Raw genomic sequence first — 19,857 nt, 5'->3', positions numbered from 1 at the left:
TCTGGATGTGTCAAGTTCGAGTGACCGAACAATCTTATATGTATTTAGGACTTTTCCAAAGAAAAGCAATTTTCTTTTTAAGTTTGGAGCCACACCCAGCAGGAATTACTTCTGACCCTGCACTCAGAAATTACTCCTGGCAGGACTGGGGGACCCTATGGGATGCCGGGGATCAAATCCGGATCTGTACCTGCCCACTATGCTATAGCTTCAGCCCAAGCATTCATATTTATGAGAGGAAATCATGGACATATGCAAGTGAAGTACAAATGATGAATGCACATAATCATGCATCTCACACACACAGAAAATAGCAGAGAACTGTCCACAGTGACCTGTTTTCCAGTTTAGCAAAGAAGAAGCAGGTCAACAAGGGTCTAGTCCACTGTGGTCTCCTCTAGTTACTTGTGTCCATCTAGACTCATGACAGTCTATTTGTGCTTCCTTCACCAGAGAGTCAGCCTTGGTTTTAACAAAGGTTATTTGAGGGGCCGGAGCGGTGACTCAAGCTGTAAGGCCTTGTTTGCGCTAGCCTAGGATGGACCCCATTCAATTCCCCCGGCCTCCCATATGGCCCCCAAGTCAGGAGCATTTTCTTAGTGCATAGCCAGGAGTGCCCCTCCCAAAAAAAGAAAAAGAAAAACAAAGGTTATTTGAGTATAAACCTAAACATCCAATAAGGGAGCCAGTGGGGAACTGTACACAAACAGGGAAGTACAAATATTTGAAAACTGGTGATGATGACATGATGCCAGCAAAGAGCTACTAAGAATATCCTTATATATCCTTATATATTAAAGCATAGTTCCTTGTTCTTGAGAGTAAGTACTTACCCAACAGTGCTCAGGGCTTACTCCTGGCTCTGTGCTCATGGATCATGACTGGTGGGGCTCAAGGGAAATACATGGTGCCAGATATTTGAACTGGAGGGAGGAATAGGCATTGGGGAGAGATACACAATTAGCACTTTAACCCTTGTAATAGCTCTCTGGTCCCAAAGAGACCTTTTAACATACTTGCATATATAAACATATACATATATATGATGCTTTTTCCTGCCTTTGTTTGGGTCTTTAAGGATCCTCTGATATCTAGACGAGCTAAGAATTTTTCTCTTCTCCAGTCCCCTAGCCAATCTCCATAGCACCAAATCCAACAAACAATTCTTCAAAGTGTATTGTATACTCGGACAGTTGGCACATGTGCTCATTGTGAAGGACCCTGAGTTTCCCTGGGCTCTGAACCAAAGAAAAGCCATTTTGGAAATACTCTAGGAATATTAGAATGTAAGTTTAGAATTAATTGCTGTCTTACTTAGATATTAGGACTGCCATGACAGACTTAAGCTGCAGAGGACTGGGACTAGGCCCAGAAAAACAGTCAATTCCAAAAACTTTATGGAATTTTTAATATATTTTATATTTTATATATATATACTTTATATGTTTTTATATACCAGGATGGTCATAGATTAAAGAATGCAGGAAACAATCTAATTGCACCCAGGGACTAGCACTGGGAACCTGCAGGCAGCCAAATGGAATCTATCTAGCAGGTGCCAAATTCTTATCCTTACCCCTAAGCAACATTCTGTTTACATCCTGCTTGCAACTACCATAAAGGTCCTTATTAGGTCTAACTAATCACCTAGTGCTCTATAAGCAATGATATTGCCAATCCCTGCAACAGTCACCTAATACATTCTAAAATTCTCTATACCGGGTATAAAAGTAAGAATGTAAGTTGGGCTTTGGTTGCCAACTGTGAGAGGTGCAGCTCCAGCATGCTGGTATTTTAAAATAAACTCCTTTGCTTTTTTTGTATTACTGTAGTCTCCTCCAGTCTTTGTGGGACAGAACTTGGGTCTGGAGTTAGCACTGTGCTTTATGTATGTAGTTTTCTGTTCTTGAGAGTAAGTTATGCTTTTCTGCGGCATAGTGCAAGATCCAGTTATAAACCACAAGAAACCATCTAAGGCATCTAACAAACTGCCTAGGATATCTGACTATACCATGTAAGTCTAAGTTTCTATTTCCCTACTTTGGACTTCCTGGGAAAATTCTATATAAATTGGCTTGCAACCCTGAATGGAGTCACCTCTCTGGGAGGTGGCCCTGGTCAGTTTGGAGTGTTGGTAGAAGGAATAAAGTCTTGCTTTGCTTTATTTTAATTTTGTGGTCTTATCCTTCGACTCCAGACCCTAACACTCATGAAGGTAGTGTTCAAATAATCTCAGAAATAAGTCTTTGATGACTAATGGAGCAAGTGCTGGAAAACAACGCACACAAGACTCGTAAAAAAAAATGGTGATATGGGGAAAACTTCCCTGTGGAAGTGACTCTTTCATCAGGATCTAAAGAGCAAATTGGATTTATGATGTGGTGTTGGAGCAGGGACACAACCTGAATAATGAGCCTGCTACAGAAAATACACAAAATTTTCAAGCACTGAGAAAAGGTATGTTGGTAACACAGTATGGTAGCAATAGAGGTAAGATAAAGAAATACATCAAGATGGGGCCAGAGAGATAGTATGGAGGTGGGGCGTTTGCCTTGCATGCAGAAGGATGGTGGTTCGAATCCCAGCATCCCATATTATCCCCTGAGCCTGCCAGGAGCGATTTCTGAGTGTAGAGCCAGGAGGAACCCCTGAGTGCAGCCGGGTGTAATTCAAAAACAAACAAAAAAAAAAACAAAAACAAAAAACAAACAAAAAAAACATCAAGATAAAGCATACAGGGCCAGAGGGACATGCCTTGCATGAGGCTGACCGGAATCGATCTGGGTTTGATTCTGTACATCCCATATGGTCCCCCAAACCTGCCAGGAAGTGATTTCTGAGCACAAAGCCAGGAGTAACCCCTGAGTGCAGCCAGGTGTGGCCCAAAAACAAACAAACAAAAAATGAAGCATTATAGGTAAGACAAATCAAGCTCATATTAAACTCTGGTTTTGAATACATCAATGAAAATGATAGACAGAGTTTAAGGTTTAGGAGTAGAGAAGTAATGTGGTCAAACCTCTTCGTTTGGTTGGTTGGTTGGTTGGTTAATTGTTTGGTTGTTTTTTGGTCTACACCCAGAGGTGCTCAGGGGCTCTGTGCTCTGTGCTCAGAAATCACTCCTGGAAGGCTCAGGGAACCATATGGGATTTCAGCGATCAAACCTGGGTCAACCACATGCAAAACCACATGCCCTCCCCTTTGTGCTATAATTCCAGCCCCAAAACTGCATTCTCAAAAAGAAGATATTGAGGCTATAGAGAGAGTATCTCAAGGATGCATGCAGACAACCCAAATTCTATCATACGGTCTCTCAAGCCCTGGCAGGAGTAATCCCTGAGAACAGAACCAAGACTAAGACGTGAGCACATCTAGGTGTGGCCCCAAACCAAAAACCTAAAATATAATAAAATAAAGATACTTTCTTCAGTGTGTGGAGACTGGATTGGCAGGGATTGAGATAAACAAATGGGGGTCAGGTGGGACTCTACCACATTGGTCTTGGTGACAGTTTCATCTTGCCATACGAGCTGGCAGTAAACACGGAGAAACAGACACAGATCTGAAGATCTGAGAGTCAGTTAGAAGACACAGTTACTAGGACCTAATAAAAGACCAGATTGGAGGAAGGAGGAAGGAGACCAGGAACTCAGGTTTTGAGCTTGTGGAAGTGGATGTACAATGGTGTCCATCATTAGATCACAAGGCTAGGATTGATGATCATGAACTTGGGCTCATTCTATCATGGCCTGAGAGACAATTACTGGTTCATAAGAACAGATGAGACTGCTAAGAAAAAGAGGCCAGGGTGAAAAGAGTGAGTGGCTTGGGCCACGTAACTTCGTCTTTGGAGGGACAATACAACAACAGAGGTAGAGAAAAGAAGACTCGAGGTTGAGGAGGTGAGGCGAGGTAATCGCTCAAAGGAATGGAGCACATGGGGGAGACTTGGGTTCAATCCCCAGCACTACATGGACCCCAAGCACTGCTAGGAGCAAGCCCTGAGCACTGAGCTGAGTGTGTGTTTCAAAACCAAAATGTGTCGAATCTTTTATAATTCTCTCAAGAAATGTTATGTTTTTATTCTAAAAGGGTCAGGAAGTGGGGCTGGAGTAGGGCATTGCACATTGCTGATCTACGACAGACCAGAGTTCAATCCTGGCATTCCATATGGTCCCCTGAGCCTGCCCGGAGCGATTTCTGAATGCAGAGCCAGGAATAACCTCTGAGTGCGGCCAGGTGTGTCCCAACCCCCCTCCAAAAGTAGGGAAGTCTTTAGAACACCCTTTCCTTTTTCCTTTTTTCTTTTCTTTTCAAGCCTACAGCACCCGGTATTCCCAGGCGGTCTCCCATCCAAGTACTAACCAGACCCGACCCTGCTTAGCTTCCGAGACCAGACGAGATTGGGCACATTCAGGGTGGTATGGCCTTTTTCCTATTCTCCACATGCCTTTCTACATGTACAGTGTGGCTAATTATTAGCATGGGCAATGTTATGGAGCAACATCCTTAAAGGCCAAGGCTCCGCCTTATCTGTATCTTCATACAAATAGTGCAGAGTACTGGCTATACAGTATGCTCAGTATCCATTTGTAAAATGACTTCATAAATCCTGAGATGGAAAATCATTCCAATTTAATCGCAGCACTGAAAAGACAGAACAGCAGGTAGGGTGCTTGCCACATACATGGATAACCTGGGTTCAATCACCAGTGACATATATAGTCCCCTAAGCACTACCAGGAGTGATCCCTAAGCACAGAGAAGAAGCAAGTCCTCAGTGCCTGGTGTGTTGCCAAAACAAACAAATAAATAAATAAGTAACCACCCCGAGTTCGATCTCCAGAATCCATATGGTCCCCCGAGTCTGCCAGGAGCAATTTCTTATATATATATAAATCTTTATTTAAGCACCATGATTACAAGCATGTTTGTAGTTGGCTTTCAGTCATAGCCAGGAGCAATTTCTGAGTGCAGAACCAGAAGTAAACCCTGAGCGCCACCAGGTGTGGCCTACAAACAAATAAATTTAAAATGTTACTGTAAGGTCATAGAACTTTTTCTTTTTCTTTCTTTTTTTTTTTTTTTTTTGGCCACACCTGGCAAATGCCCTACCCACTGTGCTATAGCTCCAGCCCCTAAAGCCATAGAACTTTGAACCATCCTGTGGCAGTAATGACTCCCTTGGAAGTAAAGTATTAGAGATTCCCAGGATTGCGCCATATTGACAGGCTGTAAGAGAAGGAGTCAGGAGTTGCTATATTCTCAACATTAACTACTCCTCATCAAAGTCCTACAAGTAAAAGTCAATCTGTAGTCTAGTTATAATTGCTATAGATATCAACCAAACTATTTTTTGGTTTTTTCATTTGGTTTTGACCCATGTCCTAATGGTGCTCGGGGCTTATCCCTTGCTCTGCAATTAGGGATCATTCCTTGCTGAGGGTATCATAGGTACTGTTGGGGATCAAGCCTGTGTCAGCCACATACAAAACCAGAGCCTATCCCATTGTACTATCTCTCCAGCTCCCATACCATTTTTTTTTGCAATGGACTTTTCTAAGGTAGTTAGGACTAGCAATTATGATCAGTCGAACTTGCAGTGATAAATCAGTTCCTGTGGAGAAACAACAGAGGGTAATTTCCACAGGTATTGGCAGGTGGAGGGAAATTTCTCAGACCACTGAGTTTCTGTGTGCAAAGCACTAATATCATCAGATAAACTCAAATATGACAAATTGACAACATATCTCCACAGAAACACAATCTATTGATTTCCTTGCATTCACAGCCTTTCCTCCTGTCTCTGCTACTGGGCCCACTCAATGTCCATTCTCAAACACATTGCAATCAATGTGGCTAAAAGGAAGTGTCCACAAAATATGAACCTGTGTGAGGCCTTGGAAAGGAAAAAGAAAAGCTTGAGTGCAAAGCAAAAGGACCAAGCCTGTTTTTGATAAGCAGGGAGGCCAAGGAGGAGGAGTCACTCTGAAGTCTGGAAGACTGCTCTGGTTCAAAGGATGGGTTCCACTGGGAGGCAAAAGTGCAAGCTGCTGTGAGGAGGAACATTCAGAAAGTTCTTGGGACTGAGAAACAGCACAGCAGGTAAGACACTTGCCTTGTAAGTGGATTTGATTCCAGCATCTCATAGGATTCCCAGAGCACTATCTTCAGAGTGATTCCTGAGTGCAGAACCAAGAGTAAACTCTGAATACTGTGGGTATGTCCCAATAATAAATAACAAATAAAGAAGGTGTGAGAGAGAGAGAGAGAGAGAGAGAGAGAGAGAGAGAGAGAGAAGAAAAATGTCTGTCCTAAAGGCAGGCAGCTGTAAGGACAGAAGGGATACTGGAAAAAATCTGGTGGCTGGAAATGTTCACTGGTGAAGGATGGGTGCTGAACACTGTATGACTGAAAACCATGAGCAACTTTCTATTTCACAATGATTCAATTAAAAAACTTATTATTTTCAGGAGCTAGAGCAATAGCACACCAGTAAGGCATTTGCCTTGCACGCAGCTGATCCAGAATGGGCGGTGGTTTGAATCCCAGCATCCCATATGGTCCCCAGAGTCCTGCCAGGAGTGATTTCTGAGCACAGAGCCAGGAGTAACCCCTGAGCTCCGCCAGGTGTGAACCAAAAACCAAAAACAAACAAACAAAAAAAAAACAACAAAAGAAAACATTCTTTTTTTGGGGGGGGTTTGGGCCACACCCATTTGACGCTCAGGGGTTACTCCTGGCTAAGTGCTCAGAAATTGCCCCTGGCTTGGGGGTGACCATATGGGACACCGGGGGATTGAACCACGGTCTGTTCCTTGGCTAGCGCTTACAAGGCAGACACCTTATCTCTAGCGCCACCTCCCCGGCCCCTCTTTTCTTTCTTTTTTTTTTTTTTTTTTTGGTTTTTGGGCCACACCCGGTGACGCTCAGGGGTTACTCCTGGCTATGAGCTCAGAGTCACTCCTGGCTTGGGGGACCATATGGGATGCCGGGGGATCGAACCGCGGTCCGCCCTCTAGCGCCACCCCCGGCCCCAGAAAACATTCTTGGGGGCCCGGAGAGATAGCACAGCGGTGTTTGCCTTGAAAGCAGCCGATCCAGGACCAAAGGTGGTTGGTTCGAATCCCAGTGTCCCATATGGTCCCCCGTGCCTGCCAGGAGCTATTTCTGAGCAGACAGCCAGGAGTAACCCTGAGCACCGCTGGGTGTGACCCAAAAACCAAAAGAAAAAAAAAGAAAAAAAAGAAAACATTCTTAGAGAGAGAGAGAGAGAGAGAGAGAGAGAGAGAGAGAGAGAGAGAGAGAGAGAGAGAGAGAGAGAGAGAGAGAGAGAGAGAGAGAGAGAGAGAGAGAGAGACCTCCCAGTGGGACTTAAAGACTGCCAGGAGAGGAGCTGGTCAGAGACAGCCTGTTACCCTTGTGCTCCCTAAGTACCTTTCTGTTCTCTCCTTTTCATGACCCTGTGCTTGCCTCCAGGGTATTTTGTCCTTTTGTTGAACAACTCCAAGAAAAACCTTTCTTTCTCTCACATTTCCTTTATATTTCCAAGGCAAAGAGGAGACAGTCTGACAGGTTCCAAAATCACCTGATAAAACCACTAAGAGAAATAAAACAAGAAGATAGATAATAGCAGAAAAAGAGCTATTTCCCTCAAATAAAGCTGTGAGGTCGAAAATTCTGGAAAGCAAACCGTGTCACTGAAAGTATAAAGACTGAGACGTACACAGGAAACCCAACCCCCTACACATGAGATTCCATCAACGTGGAGTGTGGGGGTGTCTTCCTCTGGTCCTCTTTCCGTTCCAATTTCCAGGAAATCCCCAAATTCCAAGCAGCTTCAGGGTATCACCTGAGAAGTTACTCACATCCTCACTACCCAGCTCTTTTCCACAAACCATACCACAAGCTGCCTACCGGAATATTCAGGTCTCCTTACCATCATGTCCACATTCTCCCTCTCCCTGTCCCCTGTCACATCGTCCTTCCCTCTCAATCATCTTTCCTGGCCCTTTCTGAGAGTTCTGCTGCAGGCAGAAAAGGGGGAAGGTCATGAAGGCTGAACATAATTTTTTCATCTGAGCACCCTTTCTCTTCATTGAACCTTACCCGGTGTGACAGCCAAGCTCTGCCTGATATTCCTCTTCCAGGAATAAAAGGCCAGTGTTGACAGATCCATCCTTGGCTTCAAACCTCCTTATTTGCTTGAGGCTTGTTACTCAGCCCCAGATCTACAATGAAGAAAGACCCACATCCAAAAAGAGCCACTGTGACTGGCACCTTTTCTAAAGTAAAATACAGTGATGACTCACTGCTTCAGGAAAGGAAGAGAACTTTCTTTCTCAGAGTCTGAAACGAAGACTGCCCAAAGGAAGAAATTAATGGAGTTCAGCTTAGTGGTTTTCCCCCTGCCCTCCAAGACAGATATTTGGTATGGGCCATTTTGGCAAGTGGGGCATTCTGAGCATGTTTGAGGTAACAGTTAAAGAGATCAAGCATTGGTCCTTTGTTGAGCACATCCTTGCCCAAATTTTTGCTGAACAAAACTGAATCTAGAAAATGTGTTTGGCCTCTTAGACTTAGCAGAGGTAGGTGTGGAGATCTGAGGAAATAAATGCAAACCAAAAGAGAAACTTCACCAGCGGCCATTAGAGACCCGAGTATAGTTCTGTGCACAGTGAAGTGGGCAGGCAAGGTTAGGGCAACCCCAAGGCAATGATGCCTTGAGATGGAATAAAACCAAGAGACTACAACTAAACTGTGTGACCCCTACAAAAACTGAAGGAGAAACCTCAATTCTCTTTGCCAGCAGTTCTCTCTGTCCCCATTGACCTCACGCACACCTCAGAACCGAAGGGCCTGGCTCATACTTTATACATTCCTAACTGGGCCATCGAATTCTGACCAACCAAGGAAGATAATGGACAGTCCCTATGGCAAATGGCCAAACCCAAAGGACTCAGACCAGCCAGACACCTCAGTAGAATCCTGGCAGTCTTGTAACATTTTTATGAATTGATAAGGGCCTTTTAAGACTGCACAAAGGGAACTGGAGCGTTGGCACAGCAGCAGGGCATTTGCCTTGCAAGCGGCTGACTAGGACTGTGGTTTAATTCACCGGCGTCCCTTATGGTCCCCCAAACCACACACACACACACACACACACACACACACACACACACACACACACACACACGCAAAGATGAATTTATAGGGAGACCACCTCAGCAGGAGGCTTGGCTCCAGGGGGAAACAGTGTAGAGCTTTTTTTTTTTTAAATCAGTCAACAGAAGCAGGTTTTTGTTTTCCTTTTATCATTAATGACAAAGAAAGTCTCTGAAAAATCACCTCTGCTACAATTTGATTCCAGTCTTGAACACCCACTGAATGAATGAGTTTATCTCCCTCAAACTTTTTGTTTTGTTTTGTTTTTGGGTCAGACCCTTTGGCGCTTAGGGGTGACTCAGGCTCTGTGCTCAGAAGTCGCTCCTGGCAGGCACGGGGAAATATATGGGATGCCAGGATTCCAACCACAGTCCATCCTGGATCTGCTGCTTGCAAAGCAAATGCCCTATCACTGTGCTATCTCTCTGGTCCTCCCTCAAACTTTTCACATCTATTCCCAGTCCCTTCAGTTTCTGACACCTGCCACTAGCATAATAATATCTTAGGACCATTTTTACTTTATTAAAAGGCTATGATCAGGGCCGGAGAGATAACATGGAGGTAAGGTGTTTGCCTTGCATGCTGAAGATTGGTGGTTCGAATCCCGGCATCCCATATGGTCCCCCGAGCCTGCCAGGAGCGACTTCTGAGCGCAGAGTCAGGAGTAACTCCTGAGCGCCACCAGGTGTGACCCAGAAACCAAAAAAAAAAAAAAAAAAGAGAGAGAGTGAAAGGGCCAGGCTTAGCAGTAATTCAGGATATTACAGGCCACCACAAACCATCTGGCCAGCCCAACCCCTCCCTAACTGAACACCCAAACCTAATTATGGAGTCTTCTGATACCTGATAGGCGAATCTCCTGCTGCCTAGTGTTGGAAAGTTGAGCGGGAACCAATGCCCTTCTGCTTACTGTTGGAAATTTGAGAGGGGACTAATCACTGTAAAGGTCAAACCCTTCCCACCCTTGCACTGGCTGGAAATACCCTAACTGCCTTTTAAAGGGCCTGCAAACTCTAGTATGGGGTCACAGTAATGAGCATGTGGTTGGCCCTAGTCCTGCAGGAGGCTTCTGTCCTACAGCACCAGTGGGATTTCAATGAATCCACTTCAGGGAGAGTGGGTTGCATGGGTGGCAAAATATGAAATATGAAATAATGAAACCACACATCAAGTCCAAATGAAGACTGGCAGATATTATGAGTGAAAGGGTGGGCCAGAGCGATAGCACAGCGGTAAGGCATTTGCTTTGCATGCAGCCAACACAGGATGAACCCCGGTTCGAATCCCAGCATCCCATATGGTATGTGGGTATGTGGGGCCAACACATCTTCTGGCAGGAGAGCGACAAGTTTAATTTTTTTCCAAATGGGGGTTTTATAGAGGTAAGCCTGTCACAGGTGCAGAGAAAGATGTTTACAATCACAAAGCAAAGTTTAACAACACTTTACCATATGGGCATGAGCTGTAACAATTCTGAGTTGCAAAAGAAAAGGTCACACTCAGGGCAGTTTTTAACAACCAACCTCAAATGCAAAACATGGGAAACTAAGAAGTAGAAAAAAATCTAGGAATGTGGTCCCAACCAAGGTAAACTCTATTGTTTTAGAGGTCAAGGAAGGGACCAAATCCCCTAAAGTACAGCTCCAATTTTCTGAGAAGGGTCAATAGTCCAGGATCTGCATTCTTACTGTGCCCTTGTTTACCAGACACTGAGGCTGCTAGGACATAAGAGAAAAATATTGTCTTTTGATTTTAGTGCTAAATATCATCCAGAAAAGGGATTGTCTTATAGTAATCTTTGGTGCTGGAATTTTTAAAAAGATTTGATTGAGGCCATATTTTTGCCTGAGATTTTACAAAGGAGAGGTGGCCAAATAATGACAGAAAATGTAATACCAAGCATGAATTTATCTCTTCAGGAATTCCTCAACTATCCACGCAGGGGAAAAGGCATCCACAGCAGGCCTTTTGAGGAACCCCATGGGGAACACCTCAGATCTCCACACCAGGGAAATCGAGGAACACATCTGATGTGCTGAGCTCCCCTAAAATGAAGATGTTTTTGCATGTCGTGGCACCCTAGCGTGCTGGAATTGGGAGGGGCACACACAGTGATGCTCAGGGGTTATGCCTGGCTATGTGCCCAGAAATCGCTCCTGGCCTGGGGGACCATATGGGATGCCAGGAGATCGAACCATGGTCTGTCTTAGGTCAGCCACATGCAAGGCAAACGCCCTACTGCTGTTCCACTGCTCCTGCCCCTTCAATAAACACTCCTGCTTTTGCATCCTTTCTGTCTCTGATCAGTTAGTCTCCAGTAGGAACCCTACAAAAAGAAGTTCAAAGCACATCTTAGGAAATGATGAGAGGCAAAGGTCTATTGTGAAAGGGCCTAAAAATAAATAGGTTTACATACTTTCCTTCCAGCTAATTTATATTGGGGGAAAGGATATTAGAAAGTTGTGGGAACTACAAAGCCAACAGCATCTATTAGTATTCACCTGGAAAATAGCCCCTCCCCCCAGTACTGGAGGTTGGGAACACATTGTCGGAAACCAAAACCAGCCTGGAGGCTTTAAGGCATTTGACTCAAACAACCCATCTCAAGAGCAGGGAAAAATATAGAGATACAGAATTCCAGGCCAGGTGTACAGAAGGCTCCAGGATTACTCCTGAGAATGCAGGGGGGACTCAAAAATAGGCTCCCAAGAGTTCAGTGCTTCTCCCCAAGAAAAGACCCATTAACTCCTACTTGAGTAAAGAATTTGGGAAAAGGCAGATATGGAAAATATCTATATTAACCATTCCCCCAAAACCCACTTTGTGTTTTTTTGAACTCTCGAGAAGGCCATGTTCTCTCTTGGGCACTTATCTTTATCTTCCGCCCACAGTACCTCCTTTTACTTCCCTAATAAACTTGTTTTACTTTCCTATTTGTCTCCTCCTTCCTTTTCTCTGGTTTTTTGGGCCATATCCGACAATGCTCTGGGCTTATTTCTGACTCTGAAATCAGTAATTTTCCCTGGCAATGCCTGAGGACCATATACAGATGCCAGGTATTGAATCCAGGCTGGAGCTGAACCCCACTACCCTTTGTACTATTTCTCAGTCCCCTAAAACTCTTTGTATTTTGTTTGGTATTGATTTGGGGGTCACACCTTGCAGTCTTGAGGTGTGACTGAGGTGTGACTGAGTTCTGGCTCTGCACTCAGAGATCACTTGGCAGTCTTAGGGAACCATTATGGGGTACTGGAGATTGAACCCAAGTTTTCCAAGTGCAAGGCAATACCCTACTCACTATACTATCTCTCCAGTTCCTGTTGAAATCCTTTTCTGTGAGGCAAGGTGATGAAACGAAAAAAGCTGGGTAAGATTTAGGGCTGACATATCTTTCCTGGAAACAGCAATTCCTGGCTTCAGCCTGGGTTCCAGAGTTTCCCTGAGAAATTGGGTAGCAGACATCATTTTCCTCACTGGGCAGAACAAGTGAAACCCCAGTAATATTTTACCACCAACTAAGGGGCTGGTGAGATGAGAGGTCTATACCATTCCAGAGCTCACTGCTCACTCTCACAGTCCTAGATTTCCCAGGCACTTGCATGGGTGACCAAAGTGGGTAGAGAAGTGGTAGATTCCTCTCTTGAGGCTGCTCCCATCTCCTCTCCCACTTCAACTGACCTCCCCAGGGTGCTTTTATCCTTCACTGGTGGGAGCTACACCTCTTACCTGCAACATAAGCATCTGTTGTACTAGCAACAAGGTTAAAAAATAAAAATAAACACTCCTTAATTGAAACGAGAATACTGTTAGACCCAGCCCCAGACCATTCCAGCTAAGGCTAGATATGTATGTGACGTTACCTTAGGTATTCTAGTATCAGTTAAACTCCCCACTACCTTAGGTATTCTAGTATCAGTTAAACTCCCCACCGACTACAATATGCCCCACATCTAGCAGAAGAACAGTCTAATAGAACCTAACCAAATCACAGAATCCACAAAAAAAATAAATTGTTATTGTTTTTATTCACTAAATCTGTTAGTCTCCAGAGTAGGATAAGATAGCACATTGGAGTAAAGTTAAACAAAACTTTTTTTTGTCAGCCACAAGCCCCATACTGACCAATCAGTGCCATCTCCCAAAAAAGACAACCATGTACAAGGCCACAAATCAGATTATATAGGAAGGAGATATAGGTTCTAGCTTCTGATGATCTTTAAAATGATTGACTGTTGGGCACGGAGAGATAGCACAGCGGCGTTTGCCTTCCAAGCAGCCGATCCAGGACCAAAGGTGGTTGGTTTGAATCCTGGTGTCCCATATGGTCCCCGTGCCTGCCAGGAGCTATTTCTGAGCAGACAGGCAGGAGTAACCCCTGAGCACCGCCGGGTGTGGCCCAAAAACCAAAAACCAAAAAAAAAAAAAAAAAAAGATGTTGTCTAGAGTACCTTCCTAATTTCTCCCATTCCCTTTACCCCCTTGTCCTTTCCAGGTAGCTTGGGGCAGTGTTAATGGAAACAGGCTTGAGAAAGCCTAACATGTGGCTGACAACATGTGGTCCTTACAAAATGGAATTCCTCCTTGTTTAGAACCTAAGAGAAGCCTGGCATGTGGTTTTTACAAAATGGCATTGACATTGACATGGCAAAGACATGTGGTCTTGACAAAATGGTCTTTACAAAATCTCTCCTTGTTCAGAACCCAGGACCCCACAATTGTTGTCCAGGCAAATTGGTTACAACATTGCCCCGTGTGAGGAAAATTGGTATAAACATTTAGGCTTTTGGAGTACACGTTATAGCACGTCCACTATCAACAAAGTTAAGCCACTAACTTTCGAGAAATTTGAAATAACTGCTTATTGATCCAAACCATCTCAGTCGAGGATATCAAGAAACTTGAACCCTAGATAACCTTTTATTTTTCTTGGTTTTGTATTTGAATTGCTTTTTGTTACTTGAATGTTCTATATTGATCTGAAACATGCATTACAGGCAGCTCCAATTTAAAATATTATGGCCCATGATTCCCATAAAAACAGACAAGGTTTTTAGAGCTTACTTTGAGTTGAGAAACTCTTACCACTGTATTTATATCACTCCCTTAACATAGTTAATGCCTTACTTCCCTTTTATTCTGCAGTTACTTTGGATTCTATTGTTGTCCTGAATTTAAAATTTTACTTTCCAAATGTTCCATGTCTGTATTTGCTGTGATAATTTCCTTTTGAATGTGTTTTGCAAGTTTATCCGTGCCTTTCAAATGTAAATTAAGTGATGTGAGAGCCAAGTGTATTCAGACAATAGCGTTCATCAGATGTCACCATTAAAATGAAGGATTCTCCTGGGTATCAGTTCTAATCTTTCTCTCTTCTTTACTATAAAGAATCTGTGTGACTTTACCAATGTCAATGACTTCAATTACCATTTGTAAAATGATGACTCACAAATCTCATTTTAGATATTTGCTTGAGATTCAGGTGTAGTTGCATCTACCCACTAGGGTCTTTATTTACAGGTTTCACAAGCTAAACATCCCCAAAATTGGGCTCATTGTCCCCCCAAACCCTTCATTCAGTGGATGATAACAGCATTATTCCAGAAATCTGTCAAGTGGGTCTCTCCACCACTCTGGAAGTCATTGTCCCATCTACCACTGTATCTCCAAATCCAAACACAAAGCCAGAGTATTGTAATGTCAACTGTTTTCTTTCTTTTTCTTTCTCAACTAATCATTGAGTGAGCAATGAAGTCCTCATTAGCCAAATAAAATATAGAAATAAAAATAAAATAAAATGGGGCCAGAGAGCTAGCATGGAGGTAGGGCATTTTCCTTGCATGCAGAAGGATGGTGGTTCGAATCCCGGAATCCCATATGGTCCCCTGAGCCTGTAAGGAGCAATTTCTGAGCATAGAGCCAGGAGTAACCCCTGAACGCTGCCGGGTGTGACCCCCCAAAAAAAACCCCACAAAAATAACAAAAACAAAATAAAAATAAAATAAAATATTGTCTAACCTAGCTAAATGTGTTGTGAGACAGTATAGTCCCCCTCCCCACCACCACCATTATAGGAGTTAGCCTTGAACAAAGCCAAAATTAGAGCTGCTCAAAGTTAGTGTGTATGTGATGTATATAAGTCACAAGTCTGTTAGGATATCCTAACTGTCATGCGTTGCTTATTTTGTGCCTGTTCAGGAGCAGCATAACTCAGCCCAGTGAGGAGTTTAGAGACAGGGAGCAGGATAACTAACCTCAAAAAGACATTTTTCTCCCAGGTGAGTTGTAAATAAGAGATAAGGAAAATACACCAGGTACAATTATTATAAGAAAAGAAGGGGAATGGGATGTCCCAAGAGACTGATAGCCCTTAAGGAGCATGAGAATAGGGGAGGAAAAAGTCATAAAATAAGTGTCAAAAAGCTTGCAGGATGTCTCGGGTACTAACCTTGTTTTCTTTTTCTGTAGCTGGCCATAAATCAATGGGGTAGGAATGTGGCCTTGTCTCCCTACCCCCCACCCCTTTGTGTAAGAAAAGTATAAAATGTGTATTGACAAATGGCTTGAGGCTCTCAGTGTCCCTAGGTCTGGGAGTCCTCAGTGTTGAGCTCTAATAAACTCCTTTCTTTAACTATCTTTCTGTGTCTCCGTGTCTCTGTGGAGACTGTGTCAATACTTTCAGTACAGCATTGGACAGTATGATCATGTTCCAGACAAGATATCATGAGGAACCTAGTCACCACCAGAAGGAAGAGTGAGTAGCAAATGAGCCATCACCACAAGCTACTTATGACTGGGCAACTCTTGGCCTTCACATGCCCATGATGTATGGTCTTTCTTACCAGACTGGCAGTTCATTGGAATAAGCTGCTGTTTTATTTCCTGAGCCCTTGTTGGATATGAACTCTGTTCTGAGCAAAGAACATCACCTCCCTAATTTCCCACTATCATAAAATTGAAATCTTATAAATCAAACTATCTTAAATCAAGGACCTTCTGTACTCTTGTATTTAAAAGACACAATCACAAATAATTCTTTTTGTTTATTTGTTTTTGGGTCACACCTGGCAGTGCTCAGGGGTTATTCCTGGCTCTATGCTCAGAAATTGCCCCTGGCAGACACAGGGGACCATATGGGATGCCGGGATTTGAACCACCATCCTTTTGCATGAAAGGCAAATGCCTTTCCTCCATGCTATCTCTGGCCCCCACAAATGATTCTTTACTTATCTTCTGAGGAGTAAACACTAGTGTTCCAAGACTCCATCTTTATTTTGGTGTAAAATACCCACAGATGGTGGGCTTGATGCTAAAATATTATATGCTTAGAACTCTACTACCAATAACTTTCTAATCACAGTTTTTTAATTAAATAAAAAAATTAAACATGAAGACCTGGACAGCAGTGATTTATATTTTGCTTGCTAATAGATTACTATGAAAACATTATTTTTATCAGGAAATCTTGTGGAAAAACTTGAAATGGATCCTGAAAAATTATGTTTTGGTTGTTCCATCTGGTGCAAACTTCCAAGTCATTAGTTTCTATTGGGTTTGTGCCTGACAGAATGTCTTTGAGCTATTTTACAACTCTCTAATGTAGAGAAATGAGATTGATGCAAATGGGCAGAATGGAGTGGATTACATCCTGTGAATACTGACCAGTTTTTGCAACCATTTCTATTTTTTTTTTGGCTTGCTATTATCTTTGTTTTGGGTTCACACCCAGAAGTGTTCAGGATTTTGTTCCTGATTCTGTGTTCAGGGATCACTTCTAGTGAGCTCAGGGGACCATGGAGGACGCCTTACACAGCCTACTTGAGTTTGATCTCTGGCATCCTCTAAGACAGATATTTCACACCTTATTTTATATAGGTTCATTTTCTATGTGCTATAAAAGTCTTACTTTAGGCCTGGGGTCCTTAAACTACAGCCCGCAAACCACATGCAACCTGCTGAAGACTTTTATCCAGCCTGCCAGGTGTTTTTGCCAACGCTGCCTAGCCTGCTTAGCTGCTGACTCATCCCAACTACAGTGCACAGTGTGAAATGTGTGCCACATTCTGAAACTTCCCTCCTTCTCTCTCTCTCTCAACTCCTCTCAGTCTCTGGCAGGTGTCCTCAAACAATGGCCCATGGGCCACTATTGTTCACAGTTTTTTGTTTTTGTTTTTGTTTTTGGGTCACACCCGGCAGTGCTCAGGGGTTACTCCTGACTCTCTGCTCAGAAATTGCTCTTGGCAGGCACGGGGGACCATATGGGACGCCGGGATTCGAACTGATGACCTTCTGCATGAAAGGCAAACACCTTACCTCCATGCTATCTCTCCAGCCCCTGTTCACAGTTTTTTTAAACCATGGTGAATGAGGCAATTCCTTGGGAAGCAGGGAAACTGGTACTTTAGTGGAGGGTATGGTGTTAGAAAAATGCATGCATTACCATCATTAACAATATTGTCAATCACAGTGGCTCAATAAAAAGGGGAGGAATTCATTCTAAATTTCAAGTCAGAATCTTATGGCCTTTCCCCAGAACATGGAGAAATGCCATGGGACACAAGGATCTAAAAGACTAAGGGCTTCTGTCAAAGATAAAATCAATATTGTACCACCTCAAATTTACATATATATAAGAAATTCAAAGGTAATCAGCTTTTCTACAATTATTTCATGGTCATGAACTTTGTGTTGATGCTGCCTAATTAGCCAACTATGAATTATATATGTATATTTTGAGCATGTATGCATATTAAAGAGTTTTTGCCTTTTAAAAAGTGATTTTAATCATATATTTTCTAGAAAAATGCTCTTTAGCATGCAAACTTTATGCATAGTACAGAGAGATTTGGTTCCTGCAGATTAGTCCCCTAGCTGTGACTTCGGAAATTAATTTCCAGTCCTGAAGCTGAGGGGGCTGCCCTTAAGAGAACCAGCTGAGTAATTCACCCTCTTTTCATTCCCGGCAGATCTAGGGAGAATAGAGGGCAGAGGAGGTGGATGCATAACAATGTGAGGTGCTAACTCTATTGTGAAATGCAGAGCCTTTTAGTAATGGGCAGTTAAAGGAAAGTCTAGCTTCCTTAACATCAAGCTCAGAAAGCAGTCTGAGCAAGAAGGCTTGACCTTAAATGAAGTGTTCATCAATCATTCGATAAAGATTTGTTACATAGCTCTCCAGGTTTAGGGTACCTGATTGGACAAAGTGGCAACTGCTAAATACATCCAAGCTAGATCCCGTAGTCCTTTCCAGGGGTCACATGCAGAGAACTCCCTTCCATGAAAAGAATTCCCCCCTGAAGTTGTCTGTGGCCCACTAGAAGATCTACCTATCAATCCCAATAGTTCTAGTATGAGAGAAGAGATGTGAAGAACTCAACTTCCTGATCCTGGGACAAAAGAATGTTCAGTCTCTTAAGAATGTCCCCACATGAGGTCGGAGAGATAGCATGGAGGTAAGGGCATTTGCCTTGCATACAGAAGGACGGTGGTTCAAATCCCAGCATCCTATATGGTCTCTCAAGCCTGCCAGGAGCAATTTCTGAGCATAGAGTCAGGAATAACCCCTGAGCACTGCCAGGTGTGACCCCAAAACAAATAAAAAACAAAAGCAAAAGAATGTCCCCACATATCTGTGACCTCCATGGCAGTCCATTTACTCATGAACCCTTGATTGAGTTTTCTGCCTTCCCTGTATTCTTGTCCTCATTCACTTCCCAAATAACCAGCTTTACCCATTCCTAGCCTTGGGTTCTGTTTGGCAGAAATCCAAATTAAGACAGGCAAATATCCATCGTGGTGGTGAACCAATGAACACACACCCTACTCTTTGGGGGGGGCAACACCCCTGTATGATCGTTTAACAGAGCAGCCAAGACTTCCCTTCTGCAACCCCACAATCTCATTGACTTGAGTTCAAAAGCAGTCTTCTGATGTCACTTGAAAGAGGAAACCTAAATTTCCCCTTGCCAGTAGTTCATCTGTCTCCATTGACCTAACATATACCCCATCCCCAAGAACCTAGTTAATATTTTTTTTGTTTTTTTTTAATCTTTTTTTTTTTTGGCCACACCCGGCGGTGCTCAAGGGTTACTCCTGGCTGTCTGCTCAGAAATAGCTCCCGGCAGGCACGGGGGACCATATGGGACACCGGATTCGAACCAACCACCTTTGGTCCTGGATCGGCTGCTTGCAAGGCAAACGCCGCTGTGCTATCTCTCCGGGCCGGAACCTAGTTAATATTTTAAACATTCTTACTGGACCATCAAATTCTGTCCAACCAAGGAAGATAAGATAATGGACAGTGCCTAAAGCAAATGGCCAAACCCAAAGGAATCAGACCAGCCAGATCCCTCAATAGGATCCTGGCATTCTTAGAAACACTTTTATCAATTGATAAGGAAAGCAAAGAGGCTGCACAAATATTTTGTTTTTATGTCAAAAAAAAAAATGAAGAAACGAGCCATATTAACTTAGCCCTATACTAAGTTCCTACCTACACAGAGACTGCTTCTTTTCCTTTACTTTCCAATGAACTTTTCTACCTTCTAAGTCTGAGTTTGTGCATTATGACTACTCAATATTTTCATCTTGAAAACATTGAAAAACCTGGGCACCGAAGACAACCACAGAGACTCCCCTGCATCATGCTGACATGCCCTCCCTATCTAGCTAGTGTCCCCTACATCACTTGACTCA

General features: G+C 43.3%; 1 pseudogene; it reads right to left on the bottom strand.

The window, feature by feature from the left end:
- Positions 1-4,316: 4,316 nt before the first annotated feature.
- On the bottom strand, positions 4,317-4,435 carry LOC125999999 (uncharacterized; annotated as a pseudogene).
- Positions 4,436-19,857: the final 15,422 nt, after the last annotated feature.

This window comes from Suncus etruscus, chromosome X (assembly GCF_024139225.1).
Source record: "Suncus etruscus isolate mSunEtr1 chromosome X, mSunEtr1.pri.cur, whole genome shotgun sequence".
Lineage (NCBI taxonomy): Eukaryota > Metazoa > Chordata > Mammalia > Eulipotyphla > Soricidae > Suncus > Suncus etruscus.
The sequence above is the reverse complement of the archived record's forward strand: the minus strand, read 5'-3'. Positions and strand labels throughout refer to the sequence as shown.